Here is a 17,610-nt window from a genome sequence, read left to right as displayed (position 1 = left end):
TTTTAGGCTATTAGTTAACAAGTTGTTAACAAAGTTTTAAAAATTTTAGAGGTAATTTTTATAATAATTTTATGTTTTAAAAAAGCACTTAACTTAACCTCAAGTTTAATAAACATTTTAAAAATGTCTACGTAAATACAGGCAACATTAAAAAGAAAACTAAAATTTCATCTAAAGAAATTTAAAGTTTAAACTTAAATTTTTAAATTTTTCCTACCTTTCAACCCCTCATACTAATATATTTTACCATAAATTTCTTGTTTATAACATTGTTTCCTAGAAACTTAAATTCAATTTATATTTTCTGGTCACACATCCTGTGCAGGTATTTAAACAGAGTTGTTATGTAGAACGTATGAGTCTTCGACAAGAGTAGCAAAAAGAAATTCAAACTATATATGTATATATACCCCACATCAAATAGTGTTTTGCCTTGTATGTGTGTTATAAATGTTTGTTCAGTTTTTATTTTTCAGCCTAAAGGTAGACTAAAGTTTAAATGAAAGAAGAAAAGAAGAAAAAAACTTTAAACAAAACATCATTTTCATTTATTTCAGTGATTTATCAGAGTTTGAACAGAGAAAAATGCCATTTTTTATTATTTTTTTCTTTCACAAAATTTGTGATTTTATTTTTTATTAAAAAGTTTGCTTTTCATAATGGCAGTACAATAACAAAATGGTTTGTGGAAAACTATTTTAATCAGGACAAAAGTTTTATTAAGGATATTAAAACATATTTTATATTTTCATAATTTAAATAAGCTTTTTATTAATAATAAATTGAAAAAAATTGGAAATAATAATAGTAATGGAAAAAGCCTTAAAATATGCTTTAGTTTATAAGTAAATAAAGAAATACTAAAAAGTAATTGGTTAAAAGTTTTAACGAAAATGACAATAATGCTTTGAAATGTAATCACTTAATTAGTTTTTAAATTTATTTATCAAAGTTTTATTAGCTAATTATAAAATTAAATAATACTTTTTTACTAAAATAGGATTAACTGAAGACAATTTTATTAATTTTAAAACACCTTTTTGTATACTAAAGTATATAAGTTTTTGTGTTAAACCTCCTTTAAATAGGCAATATTTTCTATTTTATTAAAATGCCTTAATATTTACAGTTTTATAACAATTTAATGTCAATTCTTGCTTAATGTAATAAAAATCACTTTTAAAGATTTAGTGTTTGTGTGTATAAACGCCTAAATGTTGTCAACTTTATATGAAAATCACACATAATTGAATTTTTTCCTTTTGCCTGCATGTATGCTATAGCGTAATCCGTTTAAGTCAATTCTGTTGCATATTTATGTGTGTCAAATGTTTAAAAGCTTAAAAGTGTAGTCATGTATATTTTAAAGCTATAAATTTATTATCAATAACGATACACATTTGCAATATTATTTTAAAATAAATAGAAAATTTTATTTAAAACAAATTTAGGGGATGTTATTTATTACCTCCCTAAAAGTAGATTACATTTTAAAAAGTTGTATGTTTAAACAATTTCAAATTGTTATTTATTAAAAGGAAACTGTAATAACATTACAAATTTCCCATTTGTTCCAAACAATATTTGTCTAAATAATAAACCTTGAAGTATTTGTCAACAATTGTTTTTGATAAGATATATCTGTGAGGTCTTGACATCTAAATACATCATATTCTTATCAAGTTTTAACAACTTTTATCTATTAAAGCATACTTTTAGGTGTTGTTCTGGTAAACAAAAATATACAACAGCTGTTTTTTATAAAGACTTCATTTTAACACAATGTTTTCGTATACAAATCAATTAACTTATTATTATTACATTTAACACTCTCAAGTTCTGTTCTGCCTTACATGTTTTTAAATCGTTTGCATAGTTTTTTGTCTAAAATCTTTGATATCGTTTTGTAATCTATGAAAATTTTGCTTTTTCCTAAAAGTATGTTTTTATTTTTTTTAAATCTTTTAAAAACTCAAAAGAATATTTTCAGAATCACACAAGAACGGGTTTCAAACGATCGCAGCCATTTTAGAACAAGTAAATCAGTAGCTTGACCTACACCTTGTTGCAAGGCAAGAGGCTGTTATGTTTTTATTAGAACAAGCTTTGAACCTATGTAGTTGGAAATTTTTGATCCTGACCAATAGTTCTGATCTTATTTATCCGACTACTATTTGCTTTGTTTGAGTAAGAATTCTTTTAAAAAATACCACATTTTTAACATATACCCCTAATGATTATTCCAAAGAAGGTGATCTTCAAGTTGATCATTGATCATTCCATACACTTAAACAAAGATTATTCCAAAGGAGAAAATCTGTACGGAAAACAAATGATCCATTTAAGGTGATCATTGACTGAAAAACGGCCAAAATATGAAGAAACTGTTATGTTTTTCTATATCTGGGTTATCCGTCTTCTATTTGCTCTATTCAAGCAGTGAGCTTACCACGTTTGTTAAAATTTAGACAAGGAATGTGTATAAAATTTGAATTTCGACAACGAATTGTTGAAATATTGACAACGTTGCGTTGTCTGACAACAAAGTGTTGTTGTACGTATGTATATACTTTAACAACGGATGTTATTGAAAAATTATAAACTATTTTATATCAATTTGATTTTTTTTCTCTGTGTAGATTAGTTCATACACATAAACATAGATTATTTCAAAAACGAGTTAATTCCAAAAAATATTGCATAAACATATCAATAAACTTATGATACGATTAATCCTGAGACTAGTCAATATAATATTTTAAGAACTTGTCAATAGACATATCAAATAAGCAAATCCGTTGACCAGTCTATAGGTTTCCAGTTAATGGACTAACTGTGGGAATAAGCAGACTTTTTTTATAAACTAGTCTTTAGACTTATACCAATACTGCTCTGTATAGTACTCCTTAGACTGTTTAAAGAAATAAGCAATAGACTAGTTAAGAGATTAGTCAAAAGTGTAGTCAGTAAATTAGTTAAAAGACTATTAAATAGTTTAGTTAGTAGGCAAGTTAAAAGACTACTTAACTTAAAAAAAAAATGCTGACGTCATTAAAGGTACAATATTACTGTTATGTAAGAATCATAAGAGTTTAAATTTATTTCCCGAAAGTATGCCTTCAAAAATATATGTTAATATTAAAATTCAACCAGAATTTAAATTTAATTAAAATCATATAAAAAGCCTAAAAGTATACATTATTAATGGATTAATTGTTTCATATTTCTTGATAAAATATAAATTCCTATTAAAATCGTAATTAGTATTTCCGCAACAAAATATAAAAATAAAATTTTCCTAATTAAAATTTCATTATTAACTGGAAGACATACAACGGTTTTAAATAGGCCTAAAAGTAGGCAACTTTTCTTAAATATACTTGGCTGATATACATTTGTTAAAATAAGCCTAATAGTAGGAAATATTTTTTTAGGAAAAATCCATCAAATTACTTTTAAATACCGAAATGGTTTCGCTATAAAATTTCATAACATTGATTTTTTTATATTTTCCTAAAACTATACTAAATTTCTTAAAGCAGCATTGTTCACAAATTGTTAACACTATTAAACAATTTAATATTATGACATTCTTTTGTAATGTCTTAATCATAGTTGCTTCACTTACACATCTCATAACAATGCTCTTTTATCAAATTGTTTCTCTTCTATTCTATTCATTTTTTTTATAACAGCCCCAAAGTAGACAATGTTTTATTGTATTTTTATTATTTTTTTACTATTGTTGCTTAGTTTCTTGCATAACTTATTGTTAAGATGGATTTTGATTAGATAAACTTACTATAGATTTAGCAATATAGTTAGAAAAGAACTACTATTGTAATGCTATATAATTTTTATGACCCTGTCCGTCCTGTGATTTTCTCCATATGTATTGTCCTGTTTTCTATGGTCATATAAGTTTGAAGAGGATTTTCTTGGGTATTTTTTTTTTATTATACAACCATAATAACCATGTCATAAAATAAAGGAACTGGAATAAATTGCATATAGTTAAACATTCAATAAATCTAATAAGCTGGTTAGTTAGATTTAGGGGAATTTATAAGAATAGTTATAAAGGATTTGAGAAATGAAAAGGAAATATAAAAAAGTAATTAATGTATAAAAGTGGTAATTAAATGTGATAATTCCTTGTACAATTAGTAATAAAAAGGATTTAAAAGAAAGCTGTTTTAAAAATCCAAAGGATTTCTAAATTGTCCTTGGATTCTAAACTGAAATTAAAGATTAAACCTTAAAACTTAAGAACACATTAGCCAAATAAATAAGACTACTTTTAAAGGTTAAATATTCAAATTTACGCTTCCTCTAAATTGTTCCCTAAGGCGTAAATACATACATATATCAGGATCACTGTCTCTATTCATATCATTACTTACACAATCTTAGATACATACACTTTTTATAGCTTACATTGAAGCAAAGAAAAATTCAAAAATCACCATGATTACACTCATACATTCTTATGACGACCTATATTGTCTTGAGGATAAAGAAAATAATATCAATAAAAAAATTAAAACGAACCAAATTTGGATAATGGTTAATCCCCTTTAGATAATCTTAAAATTGTTTTCTTTATCATTGTTGGTTAGTGTTCCATAAAAAAAGAGGAGATGATACATTTTTAGGCAATTGTCTTCTGTTTTTTCTTTCTTTGTTTAGTCATATATTTGTTTATTTTAACAAATAAGGAAAAAAACAAGATAAAATGGTAGAAGTTAGAGTAAGTAGATCCTTAGACATAGTGTTTTCTAATACTATTTATTGTTGCTGGTGTTGTTTTTGTCATTGTATTTGTCTGATTATCCTTGGTAAGGAACCAAAATAGTAAACAGATTTATATATATCTCTATTTATATACTTTTTTACACACTTACATATGTATAAATTACTATGAGTAATATAAGAAGGTTACTACTTATTGTTTAAGATAATTGACGAAAAAAGAAACAAACTAAATTCTCGCCTCTTTAACTGCTTCAGAAAGAAAGAGAGAGAGATCCATCACTGTTTTGTTATCGTAGAATAAAGATCACAGTTTATGGAGCACAATCTTGGTTGCTCTGAACCTCCTCCAAACGTGATATTAACGAACGACTGCTTTAAAAAGTATTCAGTGAATATGACTCGAATCATTTCAGTTGTCACTTTAAAAGCATTTTTATTTATGAACAAATAGTTGTAGCAGTTCCATCTTTACCAAGAGTTCTTACCCAGGGAATGCCAAAGTGCTTTACATAAACATCTGCCATGTTGGCCTATTTCACTGTGATCTTTTTTAACCACTGAATGAGCTTCAGTGACAACTCACCACCACCCCATTGTTATGCTTACACGCAGGTGGTATATTGTATTTCTTACTTAAGTACTTCAGATATCTAATCTCAGACCATTGCTGACCCGTTGCTTAACTTCCGAGATGTAAAAACATCACTTTCACTACCACCACGAAGATGGGATGGCCTTTGTAGAGAGTCGGCAACAGCACCTAGAGATGTAACCGGTAGACCGTAATACGAATCTCTCAAATAAAACGAAGACTTTGTCCTTACTTACAGAAATCTAGTATGAACAGTATTTTTTCTAGACAAGTTAGGAAAATTCAATGGAATCACTTGAAATCATAAACCAGTTTAAACCATGAACACCAACTAACCACCCTTTTTCTAAGAGAAATAGCTATTTAAACATGTGCTTGTCCCAGATTGAAGTCAATTTTCACTTCATAGTTTACAAAGAGACAGTCAGGAAGCTAGTCCAAAGAAGTTCATACATGACAATGCACCTGTTTTAAAGTGTCTACTGTCACGACTATTAGGAACTTTTAAGTGACGACAGTATCCATGTTCGCATACAAAAGGGGTAGTTAATAAATGACTATTGTTTTCGGATGCGTTGTCGTCAATAAACACTTTCGATTTATAAAGCTGTGAGTTGCTCGATTATGTTTCGTTATACTCCAGAACGAATAAGCAATTGCCATATAAACGTTAGTGAATCTAAAAGTCTGATACACACTCCAGTCTTTCTCTAGTTAATAAACACTTTCGGTTAATAGACTGTAACCTTGTCGGAATTTTTTGTTGGAGTATGATTCGATTCGTTCCCAAGCGACTAAGCAATTTTCATAATAAAAAGGTGAATTTATTCACGAATAAAGAAGACAATTAAAATGGAAACAGCTGTTTCACTTTTTTGTATGTGTTTACATAAAAATATATCAATGTGTGTTTTCACTACATTTTGCGTTTAGACGATCTCATCCGTACTTTTCTACACAAAATTTTGACAGATCATATTACTTGTGTGCTCGTGTGAAGCCGGCTTTAGTGAATCAGTTCAATTCGAAACTAAGTCGTGATAAAGCAGTTCAACTATGACGTTGTTACCACTTATATTTGCTTATCTTCTTCATTTATTCCGAAATAGAAACCAACATAGGGCGAATGTATAAACAATGATGTTTCATATTGACGCTTTCGAAAAAGTGAAGAGAATTCGTTATAGTTTTTATTTATAAAAAGTTTGATAGTTATAGTCGTGAGAAATTTTCTCAATAAAATTTTGGTTTCAGTATTTTGACAAAGTCTTTCTGAATTCGCAGAATATGCGGCATAATTTCGTATTTCCAAATTTTACTTTGTTATTTTTTTACTCTTTCTTTTTGGGTTATTTGTTTGTTACCCGCACTAAATTGTTTACAAAATGTCTTGACATTATTATACTTATTTCGATTTTTTTTTCATTTCATATAACCAAATGATAGTAATTTATTTGAATTAATACAAATTAGTAAACAAATTAAGCCATTATTTAGTAAATACCATATAAGAAAAAGAAAAACATTTTTATTATTGCTTAAATCCTAAAATTATGCCACACAAATTGTTGACATGTGTCAGCCTTAAAGATATGTATAAAAGAAAATGTGTTTTCTTGAAACTAACATGGGATTTTTGTAAATTTTTATTTAACAAAGATGTCACTTGGAAACAAAAAACAACAAGGCGAAAAGACTTTAAGGTGAAGTCAAGTCATTTCAACAGCTGATTGTTATTTTGTCCATAGAAATTTTGGCTGAAGCTGTCAAACTTCATATAAAATAATTCTGTCTCAAACCCGAAGCTGTCAAACTACATATATAAACAATTTTATGAATTCGCCGCAAAATGAAATGAGAGAATTTATTTTATATGGAGTTTGACAGCTTCGGGCTAAATTTCCATGGACAAAAAAACAATCAGCTGTTGAAATGACTTCACCTTATTAGTTTCGCCATGAAAAACAAGTTAGATTAGACCTGGTTCACAATAGGATCCTTTTTTTTTTGAAACTTTTGATTTTTGTGTGTGAGAGATATCAACCATCTCTTTATCTCACAAACAAAATCAAAAGTGTCTCAACAAAAGTTTCTCAGTGTAAACGAGGTCTTATTGAGTTTAAGACATTAAATAGGCATCACCTTTTTTCGCGTGAGGTTACCAGACTTTACTTAAGCTAATGAGTAATGGGAATTTGTGTTCTTAATAAATTTGTAAATTTACTATTCTATAATTCCCAGAATATAGACTTTTTATTAAAATTTATAACAAATAAATTTGGATAAAAACACTGCACAAATAAATCCCCTTAAAAATAGAAATAACATTTTTTTTTGCATTATAAACAACAAACATCCTCCTTCAAAAAATAATTAAATAATTTTTTTAATATTCTCAATGGTTTGTTTTCTAAAATCTTTCATATGGCGTCTAGTGGTATTAAATTAACAAAATATAAAAAATAATAATAATAATAAAAACACATGTTCATTCTTGTCTAATTATTTATATGCCAACACGTACTACAACACCAGACATGGGGCTATAGAAGTAAAAACAGAAAAAGAAACAACCACAACATTTAAAAAATCTAATTTATGATACAAAATACTTTTTTCTTACTTAATTGAATTTTTCTAAAAAGAAAAAAAATAATAATTGTTTAGTGAATACAAAGTAATAGATACCTTGACATATATTTTTGCGTGATTGGTTAATTTGGTGAAACTAAAAAATTTTCAAATTATATTAAAAAAAAATATATATTTCAAATAAATAAAATTGAAAACGTAAAAAAATGATCAATAACAAATACGAAGAGGTTGTTTATGCGAAAATGAAAATTAACAAATTAAATATAAACAAACAAATAATTGTAAATATTTTTAGTGTTTTGTTTTTTTTATATTTTCTGGAAAATAAAAATCGCAATTGAATGTTGTGAATTGTTTTTTATTACTTAGGAAATTTACCAAAATTTGCTCAATTAATGACAATTAAGAAGAATGTTATTTTTTAAGAACTATATAAGAATATAATTCTCCAAAAATTGTTATCTTCTACTTGATCCACATAGTATAAAAATTTTGCTTTAATACAGTTATATCACCGAGTTGTTAATCTTTGGATAAAGCTGGATTACCACATCACGCGTTCTACGCGTTCTCGCTTTCTATGCGTCTGTCAAAAAAGTAGAAACAATGCATTTATATGTTGAAAGTTACAAGCACAAAAGCGTAAAATGCCTTGATGCATAGAATGCTTAAAGTAGATCTACTTTCTACTTTTATAAGCTTCACAAGCGGCTCACGAACATATCAGCTGATTTTGACATTTTATATTCTTTATTTAATGCGTATTTATCAATCTCAATAAATTAAAATGAGTTTAATGATGAAAAAGTAAAAAAAAAAATACAACAAAAAAATTACGCTTTAAAATCGTAGCATGTGACTTGAAGCGTAGAACACGATGTAGGTAAAAAAAGTCGTATTGCTTTGACACAAAGACGCGTAGTGTGGACCTCCGACTTAAGGATTCGAGACTTTTGGTAACAAAGTTTCATTTATCGTAAAAAATCAGAGCCTTCTGGAAACCATGGCTTTCTCCTATTAAAGCGATTTTCCATTCCACTCTTGCGTATAGTTTTTTCTAGAAGAAAAACTTTCATTTCAGTTAATTAAGTTGACAATCTTTGATTGTATGTGACTCAATTCGATCAGATGTGAAGATCCAATTGTCTGGGAACTTCTGTGAATTGTTGTGTAATCATAAGCCTATTATGACAGAGTTCCCAGATAAGGAGAGAAAAACTTTCAGTGAAAGTTGCAATTCAGTCTACAATATTTGATCGAGTGTTACTTGAGTCATTTCGAAGCGGAGATCCAATTGTACAATCTTATGACATTGTTTTATGTTTTGGAAGAAAAATTTTAATTTCAGACAATCCTTAATCAAGTATTACTCGAATCGTTCCCAAATGAAGATTCAAAGCGAAGATCTATCTGCTATCAGTTTTTGTACAATCATTAGTCGAGTCTGAAAGTGCTCAAAGTTCTGGGAGAAAAACTTTAATTTCAGTTAATAAAGTTGTCGCTAAGCTGACAATGAGTTGTTGTACAATCATTAGCCTAGTCTGACAGAGTTCCAAGATCAGAAAAGAAAAACTTTCAGTTAATATAGTTTCCATTCAGTTGCCAATATTTGCTCGGATGTGACTTGAGTCATCTATGAGTTGTTGTACAATCGTATGACAGAGTTCCAAGTTTTAAAAGAAAAACTTTCATTTCAGACAATCTTTAATCGAGTATGACTCTAGTCATTCCGAAATGAAGATCCAATTGTCCTTTGAACTTCTATGAGTTGTTGTACAATGACAGAGTTCTGAAAGAAAAACTTTTAGTTAAAAAAGTTGTCATAAAGTTTATAATCTTTGATCGAGTATACCTGGAGTCGCTCTGATGCGATGATCCCATTATTTTGTAAACTTCTATTATTTGTTGTACAATTATTAGCCGAATCTGATAGAGTTCCAAATTCGGGAAAAAACTTTCAGTTAATAAAGTAATCATTAAGTTGACAACCTTTGATCGAATGTGACTCAAGTCGTGATTTGTGAAGAATATATAGTCATGGAAATGGTGGGTTTGGGGTTTTTATATGACGTACTGAAACAAAGATACTAACTGACCCTTTAAGGCCACTTTACACAATCACACTTTACGTACATAATGTCTGAGGAAAAAGTAAAATGAAATTCCATCCGTATAACAAAAAATAGAATAAAAGTCATACGATTTATATATTTTGTGTTTACACAATTGGTAAAACGATTGGTTTACATAAAAATACATCCCTGATCTAATGCGGCTTGTTGGTTTTTTGATTTTTTTAAAAAAAAGAAGAAAGCCATATGATTGTTAAATTTTCCATCCGTATTTCCTCTTACCCATCCGTGATCTTCTACACAAAACTTTGACAGAACATATCACTTGTGTGCTCGTGTGAAGGCGGCTTTACACAGGTTACCACAAGGCATATAAATAATTTCATTTTGGAGCGAATTCAAGAAATATTTTATATACAAAGTTCGGGCAAAATGAACAGAAAAACCATTAATTAACTCAACTTATTAGCTCTGCCATGGGTTGCTATAAGCCAAAAATTAATCAACTTTGACAAGTGTAACAACAGTTTAAAAGAGTGTTGTCTCATTATTCTCTCATATTAATGAAAATTTCTATTTATATTAACATTTCCAAAACGTAATTTTAATTTAAAATAAATTTTTGAACCAAAAAAAATATATATCTATAAATAATCTCTACTGTCACTTGTCTTTTATAATTTTCAATTATTGTTTATCCAAAATTATATAGTATTGCGCTTTGTCTTTTTCCAAATTCCAAAAAGGAAATACAAAATTATATGTTTTTGTTTATATTTTGATTTACGTATAAACAAACGTTATTTCGATAATATATTTTTAAATATTCTTAAAAGTAAAATATTTCAAATGCAACTTTTTTAAAAATAACTGCGTTTTTAACGCCAAAATAAGAAAGTTTTGAAAAATAATGCATAAAGACAAATATAGAATTTATTGTGAAATTCAATAATTGTTAGATATCTAAATATCTGAAAAGACTTTTAAATCAGCTGATTAGATTAACTGATTACCATATTAAGTCATTACTTAATGCTCAAATAGTTACGACGTTTCGTTCCGTGATGATTTTGGTTATTTGTGTTTTTCATGAAAAAACTCAATCTCATTTTCATACGACTTACACAAAATTTTCGTAAGTCAAAAAGAATCAGCTGACTTATCACGAAACCGTTATAAAGATGGTATTAAGATTTAGTTTAATTCTTCTTCTTAATAACTTTTTAGTTGGCATTACTTGCATCAAATGTGTCATCATCATCATCTCTACCACATCTGTTACTTAAATCAAGTTGTCTCACTTTTGACAGTTTTTACGTTTGTCAGCGACAATTTTAAAATCCCTTGATAAAAAATGTGTTTTTTGTTAAACGATTTTTTAATTTACCATTAAGTAGGTGGGTTTAACATAAATATAAATTTAGTTTTTTTTAATTTCTTTTTATATTTTAGTTTATATTTTAATGTTCAAAGTCATTAATATACTCATGAGAACCTAACAAAAATTCAAGAAAAAGTATAATAAACATTTTTTATATCTTTCATAAAAGAAAACATACAATTTATTGTGTATATTTTTATTAAAAATTTTATATTTTTTACCAATTTTATTTATGGGATTTATAGCGTATAATCCCCGACAATCAATATTATTTTTTTTTATTAACATTCAGTCGCCTTTTATATTTGGAATTTTGTAATATATGAATGAACTGAGAAATGTTATGAGAAAATCAATAATTTTCCAATAAAGTTATTTTTGTCTAATCCAAAAGACAGAGATTTATTTTATATAAAGGGAAAAATGGTTAACCGTCGGTCTTTAACATTATAAAGGACTATTAACCATAATAGTTGATTTTTAACAATAATCTAAATTATTTTTAATAATTATGTACTTATCTGCTAAAGACAAGTATTATTAAATTAAAATGTATTTAATAAACAATTAATAAACTTGAACATTCTTTTCTCTCTCTCTCTCTGATGCTGTCAAACTTTTTTTTGTAAACAATGAATTTGGTCAATTTTCTGCGATAAACATCGGAAATTTCAGCTTAAAGCCTGAGGTCAACACTACGCGTCTTTGCGTCAAAGCATTGCGCGCTTTTTATACCTCCTTTGCGTACTAAGCTTCATGTCACATGCTACGCTTTTAAAGCGTAAATTTATTGTGTTATTTAAAATAAAGAATTTTGTGTTTTTCTACAACTTTTGTTTAATTTTTCATCATTAAACTCATTTTAATTTATTAAGATTAATAAATACGCATTAAATAAAGAATATAATATGTCAAAATCAGCTGATATGTTCGTGCGTCGCTTGTAACGCCTATAAAAGTAGAAATTAGAACTTCTTTAAGCATTCTACGCGTCAAGACATTCTATGCTTATGTGCTTGTAACTTTCAACATATAAATACATTGATTCTACTTTTTTGACAGACGCCTAGAATGCGAGAAAGCGTAGAACATGTTGTGTGGACCTCCAGAGTGAGACTCGCCTAAGGCGCGTTTAAATATTTCATTTATAAAATATTTCACGAATTTGTACTAATGTATTATAAATTAAATATATCGATACGATTTGGGATAAGTTTAAATGTAATAGCTTTTATTCATAGATAATGTACAATCTGACAGGTATAGTCTTCAGGACTTCATTTTGACCTCAGTTGTGTTATAGTATATACTATTATGGTATTGCATCTTGCCTGTAGCTGTGAGATATCTATATAAGTTTTTCGTCCAGATAAATCATTAATGTTGATATTTTTTACAAGGAATCTATTACTCTTTACCCGGGCAGCACATTTGCATTAAGGAGAAAAACCTTTTCCTCTTCATTCATGTAATTGCGACTGAAGTCCCAGAAATAACTTTTGATAAATAGCAGTTTTTCAAAAGTTATGATTGATTCATGAAAATTTATCCCGAAACTGTGAATCTTCCTATAAAACTCCTACAAAACTCTCACAACAGACAATGTCAAAATCCATAATTAAATATGTACATATACGCCCTTCTTTCTGGATGCGCTACTGATTTTACTTTTGGACGAACTGACAACCATAAGAAATCGATAGTTCAGATCATTATTTTTTTAATGGAAAATCAAAAGAAATTCCATTAATAACAAAATATGATAAAAACAGCTGTTTTCATTTGCTCCTTTATGTTTTTTTAAATCATTTTTAAGAGCATTTCACACGATCTCAATTAACGCACGTAAAGTCTACTGAAAAAGTGAAATGAAGTTCCATCCGTATGACAATAAAGATTATAAAAGTCGTGTGTTTTATACCAATTGTTTACACAATTGGTATAAAACAAAATCAAAGATGGAAACATCTGTTTTACTTTTTTGTAAGTGTTTACATAAAAATACATCCCTGATCTAATGCGATCTGTTTGCTTTTTTGATTCATTTTCCATCCTTATTCTCTCTTAGTGGCCTCCGGTAGGTTAGTGGTTAGTGTTCTAGTCTGGTTGACCGGAGGTGGTGGGTTCGATTCCCACCCGTGGCACTTGTTAAGGAGCGCACAAGAGGCCCGATAGAGGCCTAGGTGTATTTCTTCGGATTTGATGTGTATACATCCTCCTTTCAAACTAATTAACTATTCTCTCTTAAAGTGCAATAGTTCCATTCCATATTGACGATCCCATACGTACTCTTTTACAAACAAATATTGACAGATCATATTACCTGTGTGATCATGTAAAGCCGACTTTAAGACTTATCATCAAGGAGAATTTTTGGATTGGGAGAGATTTTTTAAATTTTTATTAAATCAGCTGTTAAAATGACTTTTCATTGTTGTAATATATTTGTCTTAAAATTTCTCTTAAAAGTAAACATTAATAAAAGTATTGTCAACTTATTATTAATACTTCATAAACTTTTGGTATTGAAATAAGAAAACGCTTAAACTTGAAAACATTTTTTTAAAATATCTTAAAAAACTTAAATTTCTAATGGTATGTCTAAAAATTCATCATTATTGGCAGAGAAAAACATATAACATAAATTCTCCCTCCCAAAAAAAAGTGTCATAAAATATTTCCTACTAGATTTCCTCAATGTCATCAAAATATTTTTAAAATTATTTACTTTGTCAACGACGACCTCCTCTTAAATTTTTTTTTTGTTTTTGTACATAACTCTGGCGTCCTATTAACCAACAGCATCATCACACCACCTCCACCGCCACCCTTAAACACTTTACACTGGGCCTTTAAAATATTGGCCAGTGAACTTGTAGAATGATTTATATTTAAGACTCAGAACATTTGAAAGGAAAAAGAGATTTTTTATCTTAAAAAAAAACAACAAAATAACATATGTATAACAACTCAATAAATTGTTGTACTCATTTCATTGTGAATTTTTTTTCTGTTAAAATAAATTGAAATTTTTCTTAAATCGAATTATAAAAGCACAAATGAAAAATGCGTCTCTTGAACTTTTAGCGAAAAAAATATTATAATAATAATGTGAAGTGAGAGAGTGTAAATAATCAAATAAATGGAAAGAAAACATTAATATTTTTATTTCAAAAATAGTAGCAAAAACACAGAGTTGCAGCTAAAAATTTTTAAAGTAAAGAGTTTAAAAGTTTTCAAAAATAGTTTATTTTAAATATATTAATAGTTAGTTATTAGAAAAAAAATTTAAATAATTTTGTTTATTTACAAAAATTTGTAATTAAATGTCTGCTTCTCTCTGATCTGATTCATAGTGTGTTTCCTTATTTATATATATATATATTTTTTTTTTTTTTTTGGTGTAAGGTGTGGGTGGGTGTGTTTTGTTTGAAAATTTTTGAATCTTCATAATATAAGACAGCTGTTGGTTTATGTTGTTTCCCTTTCTAAGCTTTTTTGTTCTTAATATTTGTTTTTAAAATTTTTTTGTTGTTTTATATACTTTAACAATCAATTTATAAAAATTAAGTTCATATAATGTGATGAATTTATAGTAGTAGTTTTTTTTTATTATTTTATTATAAAATTTATAGGGTATTCCGGAAAATAGAAAATTTTCTCTATATCTTTTATAAATATTAAGAACTTTCCTTATTTTTATTTTCATTGTAAAACTTCTTTATATCAGAGTTGACAACAGTCTGGCACCATTAGTCAAAACTGCTTCAAGGCAAATTCACATGTATATAATTAGGCAGGCATGGGAAATTTAGTACTTTTGTATTTTTTCAGTAGTTTTAGCGAGCCGAATATATTATGATACATTAAGTACATTTTTATATATAAATCATTGCAAAAATAATAAGGTGAAGTCATTTCAACAGCTGATAGTTTTTTGTCAATGAAAATTTAGTCCGACGCTGTCAAACTACTTATAAAAAAATTCTCCCCCAAACTTTTATACATATATATAAAATTTAATGAATTCGCCGCAAAATGAAATGACTTCATCATGGCGAAACTAATAAGGTGAAGTCATTTCAACAACTGATTGTTTTTTGGAAAATTAGCCCGAAGCTGTCAAACTCCATATAAAAAAATTCTCTCTCAAACCCGACACTGTCGAACTACATATATAAAAAATTTTATGAATTCGCCGCAAAATGAAATGACTTCACCTTATAGTCTATTCGTCTTGGACTTATAATCTATTCGCCTTGATATAAATCTTTAACAGACACTTAGTCCTTAAATTAGTACGATTATTAGTTCAAAGACTAGTCCACAAAATAGACCAAAGGCTAGTTTATAAAAGTTCACTTGCCAATAGAATAGAACACAGTTTAGTCAATGGATTACTTCATAGAATAGTCAAGCGATTAGTTAAAAGTAAATAGACTATTTAATAGTAGTCTGGTCCATAGATTAGTAAATAAACTCGAACATAAACTAATGTTTAGATTTAATGCTAATAAATTAATAATTAGACTAGTTAAAAGTCTTTTTGCTTGACTAGTTTATACTCCTGACAAAAGTACAGTCTATTAGCTTCTCAAAAGTCAGATCAACAGGTCATTAAACTCATTTTATTTTATCCAAATTGATAAATACGCATTAAATAAATAATATAAAATGTCAAAATAAGCTGACATGTTTTTGACACTTATAAAAGTAGAAAGTAGATCTACTTTTAGACGTGGTTCACACTGGGAAACTTTTGTTGAGAAACTTTTGAATTTGTGTGTGAGAGAAAGCGATGGTTGATATTTCTTTCTCTTTTTCTCACACACAAAAATCAAAAGTTTCCCAAAAAAATTTTCCTAGTGTGAACCAGGTCTAAGCATTCTACGCATCAAGGCATTCCACGCTTTTGTGCTTGTAACTTTCATCATACAAATACATTGATTCTACTTTTTTGACAGATGCATAGAATGAGAGAAAGCATAGAACGCGTGGTGTGAACTTCCAGCTTTAAGCTCTCAAAATAAATTCATCTAGTATACATTTGTCGCAAACTTTGTATTTTATGAATTCGCCTTAAAACATTGTATAAACTCGTCTTAAATTGTATGAAAACTCATGGTCGACAGCGGTTGTAGTTCAAATTGTAATCAAGCAGTCACTGGAAACTTTTCAATTCATACGATATAAGGATAAAGATGACTTTGCTCTTTATGTAACCATGTGCAACGGCTGTAAGAGCTAATCTTAAAACCATCCCCTTAATTCCTTAATTTATTGTAACCTCTTTCAAATTACGAAAACACCATAATTTGAGTCGCCCTACACTAAGTAGTTTTTGTATATGTTTAGTTTTAAATATATAAACAACAAAAAATAAACAATAAAAATTGTTTAACAACAATATTTATACATTTCTTTAGTCATGTTATGACATGCACATTCTTTTCAATGTTAAACTAATAGCAAGTTTGTGTAAATAACCAACAAATAATGCCAATCACAAAGTGTCGACAAAGCCGCCAATAAAAATAGATTTCAAAATATGGCAGATTCTTACATATTGTTGAGAAAAAAAATTAGGACAACTAAGGATATGGATATTATAATATATTCTTTAGAGTAACTTTTTCGTAATCATTTTTATAAAAAAACGGATCATAATAAAAGATCTGACAATTTTCTAAATTGCCACCCTTACGCTATATATTATATCTTTTGCCACATTTCAATTTAAAATCTATAAACTCTTTGCCAAAATAAATACAAAAAATGTATTTGTTTAATTTTTTATCTCACCATTAAATTGCATTTTAATTTCGCTGAAAATTAAACACAAAACAGTTCAATTATTTGAAATTTTGCAATTTTCTAATATTGGCATTTGTATTTGAAAATGATTAAAATCATAAAAACCGCATATTGCGTTTTTCCTGTTCTGTGGCCGTGTGTCAATAGAAATAATAAAAGATAACCCTGGTCGTTGTGTTAACAAATGTCAGAGATGGAAAATTGTTTTTTTTTAATTGTTATTAGTTTACAGAACTTAATAAAAGGGGTAATAGACTAGTCAGTTTCTGATCTGCAAACTAGTTAAAAGATTAATCAATAGACCATTTAATATATTCGTTTATAGATTAATCAATAGACTAGATTCTAAACTAATCAACAGACCTGTTTATATACTGGTTAATTGGCAATAGACTAGTTTC

The 17,610-nt window shown here is 27.8% G+C and overlaps 1 protein-coding gene across 2 annotated transcripts in view; it reads left to right on the top strand.

Annotated features, from left to right (window-relative positions):
- LOC111680389 overlaps nucleotides 1–17,610 on the top strand; it is a 200,674-nt gene that overhangs the window by 171,357 nt on the left and 11,707 nt on the right. The gene's annotated exons all lie outside the window — the stretch shown is intronic.

Source organism: Lucilia cuprina, chromosome 6, assembly GCF_022045245.1.
Source record: "Lucilia cuprina isolate Lc7/37 chromosome 6, ASM2204524v1, whole genome shotgun sequence".
Taxonomy (NCBI): Eukaryota; Metazoa; Arthropoda; class Insecta; order Diptera; family Calliphoridae; genus Lucilia; species Lucilia cuprina.
This window is presented reverse-complemented; position numbering and strand designations above follow the sequence as displayed.